Below are 11997 nucleotides of genomic sequence, written 5' to 3'. Positions count from 1 at the left end.
TTAGAGGTTTCAAACTTGAAATTTAAGCTCGGAAATGGATAGAGGGGGTCCAAAACATGTGGGATATGAAGTTTGGTGAAGTTTGGATTTAAGTCGGGATGGATTCCGACTTAAGTCTTTAGTGTTTTGCTTGGTTTTTGGGTGGTTCTTGCTTGCTGCGATTTTGCTGAAGTTCTTGGGAGGTTGAGAGCATTTGTTTGAGTGAGAAATGCTAGAGAGAGAGTTCTTGAAGGTGAATGATTAATTTAATGACTTGGAAAGTATATATAGGCTATGCTTAAGTGCAATTAAGTGTGAAAAAGCTTAATTAAGGGCATGCTTATGGGGATCCGAATTTTCTAAGCAAGATAAGGATGAATCTCCTCCATGCATTCTTCATGAAGATGAGCCAAATGCATTGAATGCATGGATGGTGATGGTTGAGTGCAAGAAGGACAAAGCTAGATATTTTGAAGGCAAAGAGTGCAAGAGAGCAAGAGGATAAGGCCGAATTGTTTGGGGGCAAAGGGGTGATTGCTCTTGGGCAGCCCGTGGACCCCACGGCTCGTGAGGAGAAACCGGGAGAAAGCTCGGGTCTCGATTGGTCGCTCATTCGAAGTTCGTGGTTCGAATTGAACATCGAATTGTCGATATACGCGAGAAAACGGAGTTAATGAGCCCGAGATTGACATTTTTCTTGGAGAAATGTGCCGGATGTGTGTGAGGCTCGGAAGCCGGTTTTGCTCATTGCAAGTGACCAAGGCGAAGTTGTCCGCTTCTGACAGCATATCTTGTGTCTACATCTCACGTTGATCATTTTGACATAAATTGTCAGACAACGTGAACAATTGTCCCTTAAGCCGGTAATGCTAACGTGGGGCCGGAGACGTCCTAGGAGGCTGAAACTAGATTTCTCAGAATGATTTCTGAGTTGCTTGGGCACTCCGGAGATTACTGTAATTTCTGTTTATCGAGATCAGACCTCCAAGGACTTGAAAAGGGTATCTGAGACCTCTAAAGCATTGCTCGAGAGGTCTAGATGAGTCGTGTGATTTATTCCGACAATTCCACGTTGAGCCCTGAGAAGGCTAGCATGGTGTAGGATAGACACCCGGCGTCAAGTTTCAGTAAAAAGGACCTCCGGATATGCATTTCCATTGAAAATGGCCATTTCCGCTCCTCGAAGGTTACTCGGGAAACTGAAATGGATTTTGCTGTCTGTTTTTCCCAATTGTGAATGTCTGCTAGAGTTTTCAGGGCAATGCGGTATGAACTTCGTTTGCCGTAATTCCATCAGACCATTCTCCGGCTATGCTCTTCCGAAGAAGGGTATGCTTGTTTTGCCGTTCGGAAGTCATTTGAAGTGTCTGTGTGACTTCCAAGAGACAATCTGAAGCATTGTTCATACTCTGTATGCTGGTGGGGCATGGCCGCGTTTGATATTTGGAATTAATTTTTCTCTAGGAAACCGGCATTTTTGGACTTCCACTGAAAAGTTGTTCTGTATAGAGCGGATGATTTGCAAAATGCCTTTGGGGACACTTTTCATCTGTTTGGCATTGAAGTGGATTTTTGGAGTCCAATATTGGCTATCTTCCGACGATCAAGCGAACTATCGGAAAATAGTACCGTCCGTGTGATATACTGAAAATGCCGGTTTTGGACATTGTTGAGCTCTCTAGTCACTTTGTTGTTGCTTGCTGACCCCTGGGGCCCTTCTGTCAGGTGTATGTGTCATTTGCCCGATTTCGCCGACTTGAGGTTGAATAGTGATTTTTCGCTCTGTTGAGCCGTTTTTCTGTATCCACACTCGAGTCATAGCATTGTACGTTCTCGATGAGCCTTGTCTGCTTGATGGACCAAAATGGGGTGCTGACAGCTTGCCCCTCTTTGGCTGGATGCTCGGATAGAGGGTTCGGCCAAAGACATAAAGAAGAACCCCATTTTGGTCAGAGTGATTCGCTTTGCCATCTCCCTTGACAATCTTTTCATCCCTCTTTGGATATGGAGGGAGTTGTGTACCTGTGCGCACCTGAATTTCATCTCGTCGAGGCACGCATGCGCGCGCCTAAGCAAACGCGGCTTGGGAGTGTCCACCTTCTCGGGGACGCGCGACGGACGCACGTGAGAAGGAGTCGCCACTTGCCATTTTACGACCCGAAGGTCGAGGACCGGCAAGTTACCCGGGTCTAGGGGTACGGGGTACACCTAAATGCTAAGGCAATGGTCATACGGAACTGGAAATTCCGAATTTGGGGGTTCTATTACGTGCGGGTCTATATCCCACACGCCCTTTCGGTACTCTAGCTTTCTAGGTTTGCCATTTTGTTTATTTACCGTGTGATTTAGAGTTGCGCTCGACTCGCCTGTTTTGACACTATAAATTCGATGAATTGATCAAGTTGGGCCAAGAGTCCGAAAGATGAGTAGGCTTGTGCATCGAGGAGTCGGTTCACTATCTTAGCGTTACAGTTCATCGAACCGTGATAGTCGATTCCCTGCGTGAACCAAAACCACGAGTATCCAAGCTTACTCACCCTTTGGTGGCGATAGACCAACTTAACCGATCCAATACTCGGACCTCTCGCTCACCGATCGGGGATCCTTACAAGGAGATGAATGAACATACAAATAGAATCCTCACAATGTTCTCTCGAACAATTACAAAGTATAACCGAATAAGTAAATGGATCCCGATCGGTTTGCATTGGGCCACTATTCCGCTCCGGCTCACCGTGTATTTTGAATAACCGACAAATGAATTAAGGCAACGCGGGCTCAAGGAGTCGAGGGTCGGGTCCGATCGATCCAAGGTTTGCAGGAGAATCGGTTGATTCCCTCTGTAACCGTTGGGCCGATCGAGCTCCCGGGTGATATCTAGATCCGTTTCACACGCCCAATCCAAATTGCCTTCCACATAGGCCGTGTTCGGAGTGTAACGGTGAATCGAGGCTAGATCCCATTCCGCACTCGGGTTGCACGCGCTCAGTGAATTAGGAGGCGTTGGACCTCGTGTTCGGTGGTTTGGGGCATTGGACCCTGTGTAGCACGTAACCTATGGGCCCGGGCCCGAATCGCGACAAATCAGCAAAAAGCAAGAATAAAACAGAAGAAAACTGATAAAACTGATGAAATATAGACAACAACAGATAAGTATCGGTGAATACAGACAAGTTGTGTATTAGGCCGAATGTACGGGATTTGATCAGTTATTAATCGGGGTTGGTTAGCAAACAATGTATCTAACCTAGGCAAACATAGAAGGTGGATTAGGATATGGTTCTAAGCCAATTACATGTGTGTGTTTGTTTTAAGACTCTTATTCAGTGAGGTGACACTGCGGCTTCACCGAATTAGCCAAACTCGTGTTTTGACTCTAGATGGGATTCTATCATTCCGCCTATCCATTATCTAGTGTTTGATTAGGCCGAATGTATGATTAATCCGGTTGTTCGTGTTTTGTAACTGAAATAAAATACCCCCCCCACCGAATCTACGATAGGAAGAAATAAACACCGAAAACGAACGAAATGAGCCATGCGAATGAAACTCGCACCCGAACGGGTTGCCCTTTTTCATTCATAGCTCTAGATGTTTCCGACCCCCTATCGCCTAGGGTATCGGTGAATCACGGAATGACGATTATGCCCTTGGATAGTAAAATTGCAATGTTCGTGTATAAATTGGAGATCGCGTCACACGAAGGAGTCTAAGAAGGACTCTCGTGCCCCGACTCGGGCCGCCTCAAATTGGGCCCGGACCCGAGTCATGACCCGCGAGTACTCCTCAGACATCCCTTCGATTCGTGTTGCACAACTCGGTATTTTGAAATTGTGAATTTTTTTAATGAAGAAAAGGGCATTCTCACCGTTCCGTGAATCATCGATGCGTTTACAAATTAATAACCAATTTACCCAATTATTTAGTCCGAATGATTTAATTAACCGAATGACGCGCCCCATTCTCCTGTTTGTGGAATTATTCAGTGGTGGTGATTTCATATAATTATTGTGGTTTTGATGGGAAATTATCCAAGACCGATGCACTTATCATTTAATTATCACGTGGCCATTGGCAACAATATAAAAACGTGAATACAATCAATTCCGAGGAACGATTCCGATTATGTCTTGCATGCATAATACATTTAAACACAAGGACAACATATATTTCAATAAAATGAAAGAAACCGACGCCGTCAAGATCTTTAGGCGCAATCAAACAACGAACAAACACATATAACATGTAATATAAAGGAATCAATAAAAACGGCGTCGATTCATACGATAAAGAAAATAAATAAATAAAATGCGGGAATCGACCCACTTCGGAGCCAAAGAGGCCACCTCGGACCCGTGTGGTCCAAGGGAGCTCTCGGCCGCATCCTTCAAGGGCAGCCGCGAATTCCCATGGCTCACATGGGTCAAGGTGGGCTCTCCGACTCCGATCCGAGTCCTTTCTCGCCATGTTAATACATCTCATGCAACATTCAACGGTAATAACACGGGGGCCAACAAGTTTCGGGGGGAGGGAGGCCGATCAAGCCTCGGAAAGACCAAGAGGGCCCACGGGTCCCCCCTTTGGGACGTAGACCGTGGGGTCCCATGGTCTAACCGTGGCTTGATCATCTCCTCTACCTCAATCCTAGTCCTTTCCCGCCATGCCATAGACATTATATGGATATATGAGTGGGACATAATGGACGTGCGTGCATGAAAATGCATGGAAAGCATGGATCTGAAGGAAGACGTGAACTTTCAAGCATTCGGCACCTTTAGCACGTGTGAACATTCATACGAGCAAGAATCGAGGATCCTAGTTTATCTAAGTTGTAGGGGATGTTACCTAGCCTCGTTGCACGAGGAGAAGAGTCGGGGAAGCGGCCGTGGGAGTCGCTAGACTCGGATGGAAGCTACGGACAGTGAGTGACCCGGGCGAGGCACAGCCGCGGCAGTCTCGGGAAAATGGCTCGGCACGCTCACTCCGGTCACGGCACGGTGCAAGACCTGGTTCGTTGGACTCCTAAGAGGCAGATCTAGATGTGCATGAACTGTCCCGATCGTGCCAAACCCTGAACAAGCCGGAAATGGTGAGACAAACTCGGTAAAAAATCAGTGGACCCGGTAAAGGAGGGACGGGTAGAACGGAGGTTGTGCACGGTTGATCGGCCCTCGGACCGTGACCACCTCTTCACGGGGGAGGGTGAGGGTTGTGAGGAACCCTTGGAACGTGATGGCACGACTCGCCGAAGTCGTGGGAAGAAATGGCACGTGGCTTGCTCGGTGTGCGCGGTTAGGGGAGGTCTCGGGATCCGAATGCTCTTGCGGCTGGAACGGGGTGTTGGAGGCCTCAAATCGAAAATCTAAGCCTGGAAATGGACTTAAGGGGTGGAAAATATGTAGGTTAGGGAGTTTGATGATTTTTGGCTTAAGTCGAGTTGGGTGGTTACCGAAATACCGGGTGGTTTTTCGGCGATTTTGGCCGGTTTCGGCCTTGGCACGGGCTGAACGGATTGAGGGGGAGGGCTGGAGTTTGAGAGGTTTCTTGAGAGAGATTGGCTTGAGAGAGAGTGAGAAATGAAGAAGTGATTAGGTCTAATGAGGAAAGGGAACTTATAGGCTATGCTAATGACTTGCTTTGGGGAAGTTAATTGCGGTTTAATGGGCTAAAGGGGCTGCCGAAAATGGGTTAGGGGGGCTGCCGAAATTGGAGGGAAGATTAGGGAAGGGAAAATGTCATGTAGAGTGTAGGGAAAGGGAAGGAGAGTGATGGGTGTGATGGGAGTTGATGGATGGATGTAAGTGTGTAAGAGGGATTTGAAATGGGTGGTGGAGGGAAGCTCTTGGAGCTTGGAGCCGCCGGCCATGAAGGATCCAGCCACGGCTTGGGGCTGTCACGTCGGAGCCGTGGCTGGTTGTGGGCGAGCCGTGGCTTGGGGTTGAGCCGTGGCTTGATGGCTCGGCTTGGCTGAGCTGTGGGTCCCGTTCAATTGAGAGAAAAGCCGAAAAATGCTTGAAACTTGATTGAGCTCGCACCCAACCTCCGATGTCCAATTAATTTGTAGATTTGGAATGCTTGAACGACAAGGATTTGAATGAGCCTAATATCGTCATGTGTCGTGTGAGCGAACGTACGGGCGACTCGGCGCCTCGAGAGTCGGTTTTGCCCTGTTTGGGCATTCGGAGCGGAGTTTAGTGTCCCTCGGTCCTCGATTGCTTTTTGTGCATCCTAACATTCGTTTTGGCGATCCTTTTGCCCCGTGGGGGATCGTTGGCTCGTCGCCCTCGGACGAAGACCGTAGGCCTGGGAAGACCTAGGGACTTGTGACCGGGATTTTCTCAGTGTTCCCTGAATATCTTGAGGTGCTCGGGGATCATTGTGAGGTGCTCGGAGGTCGTTGTGATCTCTGTTTTCCGTGGAAGTGCCCCGAAGGCTCGCCGGGAGACGTTCGTGACCATTGAAACGTCCCTCGGGAAACCGAGTTGAGTTCCGGAAGGTCATCTGAAGCTTGTTCCTCAACCTTAGTGGTCCCTGGGTGCCTGTAGGCCCGTTTAGAGGGGCCGTCTGCTTGTCAGTGGAGCGGGCCCCGAGAGCTCTGCTATAAAAGGCGTCCGTGGGACATCGGGGTGTCCCGGCCTAACCAGGATGTCTCCGGAGCGCGCTCGGATGTGTCGTTGGTCACTTTGGCACTGAAAGGGATTTTTGGAGTCCCATATTGGGCACCTTTCGGTGCTTCGGTGACTCGATGATGAATAGTGCCATAGTGCCAGCCCATCGTTTTGGGGATTCCTTGTTCGTTCGCTCTTCTGATGGCTTTCCTCCACTTTTCTTAGTGACCTACCTCTTCTCCCATTGTTCATGACCCCGTGCCTGCCTATTCGCCTCTGACTGCCGGGTGATGAATAGTGTCCCGGGCCTTGGTAGGAAATCCTCGTGTGGGAAGCCGGTGGGCCAAAATGGGGTGCTGACAGCTTGCCCCTCTTTGGTTGCATGCTCGGTTAGAGGATGTAGCCAAAGACCATGAGAGGCACCCTTTTGGTCCCGGCGGCCGCTTCTATCGTCGTTCTCTGTGGTAGCTCGCCCTTCCCCTGTCATGAGATAGTGGCATGAGCAGGATTTGGGGAATGTGAAGTGGTAGGTGAAGGGCCGAAGCCCGCAGAAAGTAGTAAAATGGACGAGAGGTCCGGAAAGCAGTAAATGTGGACACGAAGTCCGGAAAGCAGTAACCGGACGCAAAGTCCGGGGACGCGAAGTCCTGAAAGTAATAAAGTGGACGCGGAGTCCGGAAAGCAGTAACCGGACGCAAAGTCCGGGGACGCGAAGTCCTGAAAGCAATAAAGTGGACGCAGAGTCCGGAAAGCAGTAACCGGACGCAAAGTCCGAGGACGCGAAGTCCTGAAAGCAGTAAAGTGGACGCGGAGTCCGGAAAGCAGTAACCGGACGCAAAGTCCGGGGACGCGAAGTCCTGAAAGCAGTAAAGTGGACGCGGAGTCCGGAAAGCAGTAATCGGACGCAAAGTCCGGGGACGCGAAGTCCTGAAAGCAGTAAAGTGGACGCGGAGTCCGGAAAGCAGTAACCGGACGCAAAGTTCGGGGACGCGAAGTCCTGAAAGCAGTAAAGTGGACGCGGAGTCCGGAAAGCAGTAACCGGACTCAAAGTCCGGGGACGCGAAGTCCTGAAAGCAATAAAGTGGATAGAGTGTAAGGAAAGGTATAGGTGGAGATGGATGCTAGTCGGTATGTCGGGGACGTCGGCAGAGGCAGATTGTCCCATTCCAAGTCGAGCTTGTTATCGGTCTTTTCCTTGAGTTAGGGCCAAGAGGATTCTCTGTTATGCCTCCCACTCGGTTCGAATCCCCAATCTGTCGCGCAAGCCAATCGCGTGTTCGTCAGGAAGGAGATGCCCCTTGGGATTCATAATCACACCTATGCACGGAGACAGGGAAACCTACAAAGGATGTCAGTTGCGCTTAATCGACGAGACGGGGTACATATAAGAAGAATCTATGCAAAGATGTGTCGGGGATTTGGTATCGGTGACCGTTGTAGGGTGGTTGTGTCCCTATCGAAGAATGGCTCTTTTTTGAAACCGGTAGCCCGTGGAATATGTGTGTAAAGGTAACAGGAGGAATCTTATGGGATCCTCCAAGTCAAGGATATGCTGGTTCGACCCCATTTCGAAGCGGGTCTCGAGCCTGGAGAGTCGAAGAGAGTTTGCTTGCGTCAGAGAGCGCTGAACCACTACTCGGTGTAGCTTCACAGGGAAAGTGTCGCTTTTCTTTCGTGGTCGAGCCGACATTGTCCCCTAACTTTTACCTAGGCCGCGGGATGCGTGACGGCCTAGCGGGGTATTTTATCTAATTTCTCTCATATGAATGCTCACTTTTTGCTACGATTCCCCATGTTTGGGTGGGATCGTACCCCTCGGGTCCTCTAACTTTTGCCTAGGCCGCCTCAGAGAGGTTTTCGACCTAGCGAGGAAGTGATCTGTGCTCTCCTTTTGCCACGACCCCCCTTCGCGGGATTTTAAGTCGCGCCACTCGTTCCCTAGCTTTTGCCTAGGCCGCCTCGAAGAGGTTTTCGACCTAGCGGGAAAATTTATTTATTTTTTTCTCTCAAGAAATCTTGGTATTGGACAGGTTGTGGGAATTGGAGCTCGTCCACGGAAATAGAAATGTCTTACAATGAAAGGGGCACGGAGCCCGGAGAATAAAGAATATACAAGTGCTTATGGATAATACTTCTTAATGGCGTCAACATTGACGGGAAGGGCGTTTTCAGTGCCGTCCATGTCGCTCAAAATGACCACACCCCCGGAGAAAACCTCTTTGACGACGAAGGGGCCGTCGTAATTGTATGAGAACTTCCCTCGAGAGTCCGGCGTGACGTGAAGGACTTTCCTCAAAACGAGGTCGCCGGGGTTGAAATCGCGATGGCGGACTCTTGCGTTGAAGGCTCGAGCCATTCTTTGTTGATAGCACTGTCTGTGGCACAGCGCTTTCAGCCTCTTTTCGTCAATGAAGTTCAACTGTTCGTATCGCTGCTTCGCCCATTCTGCCTCTTCAAGTTCGGCCTCGGCGAGAATCCTCATGGAAGGGATCTCCACTTCAATTGGGAGGACGGCCTCCATGCCATAGACTAGCGAGTACGGGGTTGCCCCGGTCGAGGTCCGTATGGATGTACGGTACGCCAAGAGTGCATAGGGGAGCATCTCATGCCAATCCTTGTAGTTCACCGTCATTTTTTCGATGATCTTTTTGATGTTCTTATTCGCCGCTTCCACCGCACCGTTCATTTGGGGACGGTACGGGGTGGAGTTGCGGTGTCGGATTTTGAATTGTGCACAGAGCTCATCGATGACCTTGTTGTTCAGGTTCTTGGCGTTGTCTGTGATGATTGTCGCAGGGACCCCGTACCGGGCGATGACGTCGCGTCTGAGAAAACGGGCCACGGCTTTTGCGGTGACTGACGCAAGAGTGACGGCTTCGATCCATTTGGTGAAGTAATCGATCGCCACCAAAATGAACATGTGTCCGTTATACGCTTTGGGTTGATTGGGCCAATCACATCCATCCCCCACATCGAAAAAGGCCATGGTGCCGTCATGGGGCGTAATTCGTTGGGCGGCGCTTTGATTTGATCGGCGTAAACCTGACATCGGTGGCAATGTCTGACATGCTTTACACAATCAGTCTCCATGGTGGACCAATAATAGCCCAGGCGCATGATCTTCTTAGCGAGCATGAGACCGTTCATATGGGGTCCACAGTTTCCCCCGTGCACTTCCTCCATGAGACGTCCCGATTCGTGTTCATCGATGCACTGGAGGAGTGTGGAGTCGAAGGAGCGGCGGTAGAGTATCTCGCCGCTCAAAAAGTAATGTATCGCGAGGCGTCTGATAGTCTTCTAATCACGGCGGTCGGCGAATGGGGGGTATTGGCCGGTTCGTAGAAGGTGTCTTCGTACCACGGCTTTGCCTCGGATGCCTCAATTGAGTTGCAGTGTGCCGGTCCTTCGGCTATCTCAATCTCGAGGGGCTCGATAAGGTTTTCCTTCGTGATGCTCACCATGGAGGCGAGCGTTGCGAGCGCGTCCGCGAATTGATTTGTCATGCGCGGGGTATAGGTGAACGAGATGTCCTCGAAATTCTCGGTTAACTTCTCGAGGTACTCGTGATATGGCACTAGTTTTGCGTCCTTTGTCTTCCATTGCCCCAGTGTTTGGAAGATAGTGAGCATAGAATCGCCGAATACTTCGAGCTCTTTTACCCAGAAATCAATCGCCGCTTGTAGGCCAAGAATACATGCCTCGTACTCGGCAACATTATTGGTGCACGGGAAGTCGATCTTTGCCGCTACCGAGTAATAGTGTCCGTCCGGGGATATCAGTACTGCGCCGATACCTGATCCCATGGAATTGACGGCGCCGTCAAAGTACATCTTCCACCCCGATTTCTCTCCTTCGTCGTCTACTTGGAGAATCCCTTCATCCGGGAAGTCGGGATTAATCGGTGTGTGGTCTTCAATTGGGAATTCCGCCAGATGATCCGCGATCACTTGCCCCTTGACCAAAGTACGGGACACGTACTCGATGTTATATTCCGTCAACTGACAACGCCATTTGGCGAGGTTCCGCGTGGAGGAGGGACTGTCGAGTAAATATTTCAAGGGGTCCGCCTTTGACAGCAAGCGGACCGTGTGATAAAGCGTGTATTGTCGGAGCCTTTGCATGACCCACACCAATGCGCAGCACATCTTCTCGATTTCCGAATAATTGGACTCTCCATCGGTGAACTTCTTGCTCAAATAGTAGATCGCGCGCCCCGTGTGTGTGGACTCCTCCTCCTGTCCCAGCATGCATCCTAATGATTGGCGGCGCACCGTTAGGTAAAGTACGAGGGGTCGGCCTGGTGTAGGCGGGACCAATACCGGTGGTTGGACCAAATACGCCTTGATGGTGTCAAAGGCCTTTTGACATTCTTCGTCCCATTCGATCGCCGCGTTCTTGCGGAGCAAGCGAAAGAGTGGTTGGCATTTGTCTGTCAGGTTTGTAATGAATCGTGCGATGTAATTCAATCGCCCTAGGAAGCCTCGTACTTCGCGGACCGAGGACGGCGGAGGAAGCTCCTTAATCGCCTTGACTTTATCGGGATCTACCTCGATGCCGCGCTCGCTGACCACGAATCCTAGTAGTTTTCCCGATCGAGCGCCGAACGTGCATTTTGCCGGATTAAGCCGAAGCTTGTACTCTTTTAAGCGGTCGAAGAGACGCTTCAGATTAACGAGGTGGTCTTCTCCTTCTTTGGACTTGGCAATCATGTCGTCGACGTAGACCTCGACTTCCTTGTGCATCATGTCGTGGAACAACGTGACCATAGCCCTCTGATACGTTGCCCCGACGTTCTTAAGGCCGAAAGGCATGACGCGATAACAAAAGTTTCCCTACATGGTGGTGAACTTCGTCTTGATCTTGTCTTCCTCGGCCATCCGAATTTGATTGTATCCGGAGAAGCCGTCCATGAAAGAAAACTGAGAGTAGCGCGCCGTGTTATCAACTAGTATGTCGATTTGGGGCAAGGGAAAATTGTCCTTGGGGCTGGCCTTATTGAGGCCCCGATAGTCGATGCAGACTCGAACCCTTCCATCTTTCTGCTCCACCGGCACGATGTTTGCCACCCATTCGGAATAGTTGCAGACCTCGAGAAAGCCCGCGTTGATCTGCTTGACAACCTCCTCCTTGATGCGGAGAAGGAGGCTTGCCCGTTGCCGTCGCAATTGTTGCCGTTTGGGAGGGAATTTCTCGGTGTCCAGCGGGAGAAAGTGCTTTACTATTGACGGGTCTAGCCCCGGCATGTCGGCGTAGGACCAGGCAAAAACTTCTTGATACCTGGTCAGGAAATCGATCATTTGGACCCGTTGTGTTGGGTCGAGGCTTGTACCGATCTTTAGGATGCGGGGCTCCTCTTGAGTACCCACATTGATCTCTTCTGTTGGCTCGAGCGAGGTGAGTTGGCGGTCCT

The sequence above is a fragment of the Punica granatum genome, chromosome 2 (assembly GCF_007655135.1).
Source record: "Punica granatum isolate Tunisia-2019 chromosome 2, ASM765513v2, whole genome shotgun sequence".
NCBI lineage: Eukaryota > Viridiplantae > Streptophyta > Magnoliopsida > Myrtales > Lythraceae > Punica > Punica granatum.
This window is presented reverse-complemented; position numbering follows the sequence as displayed.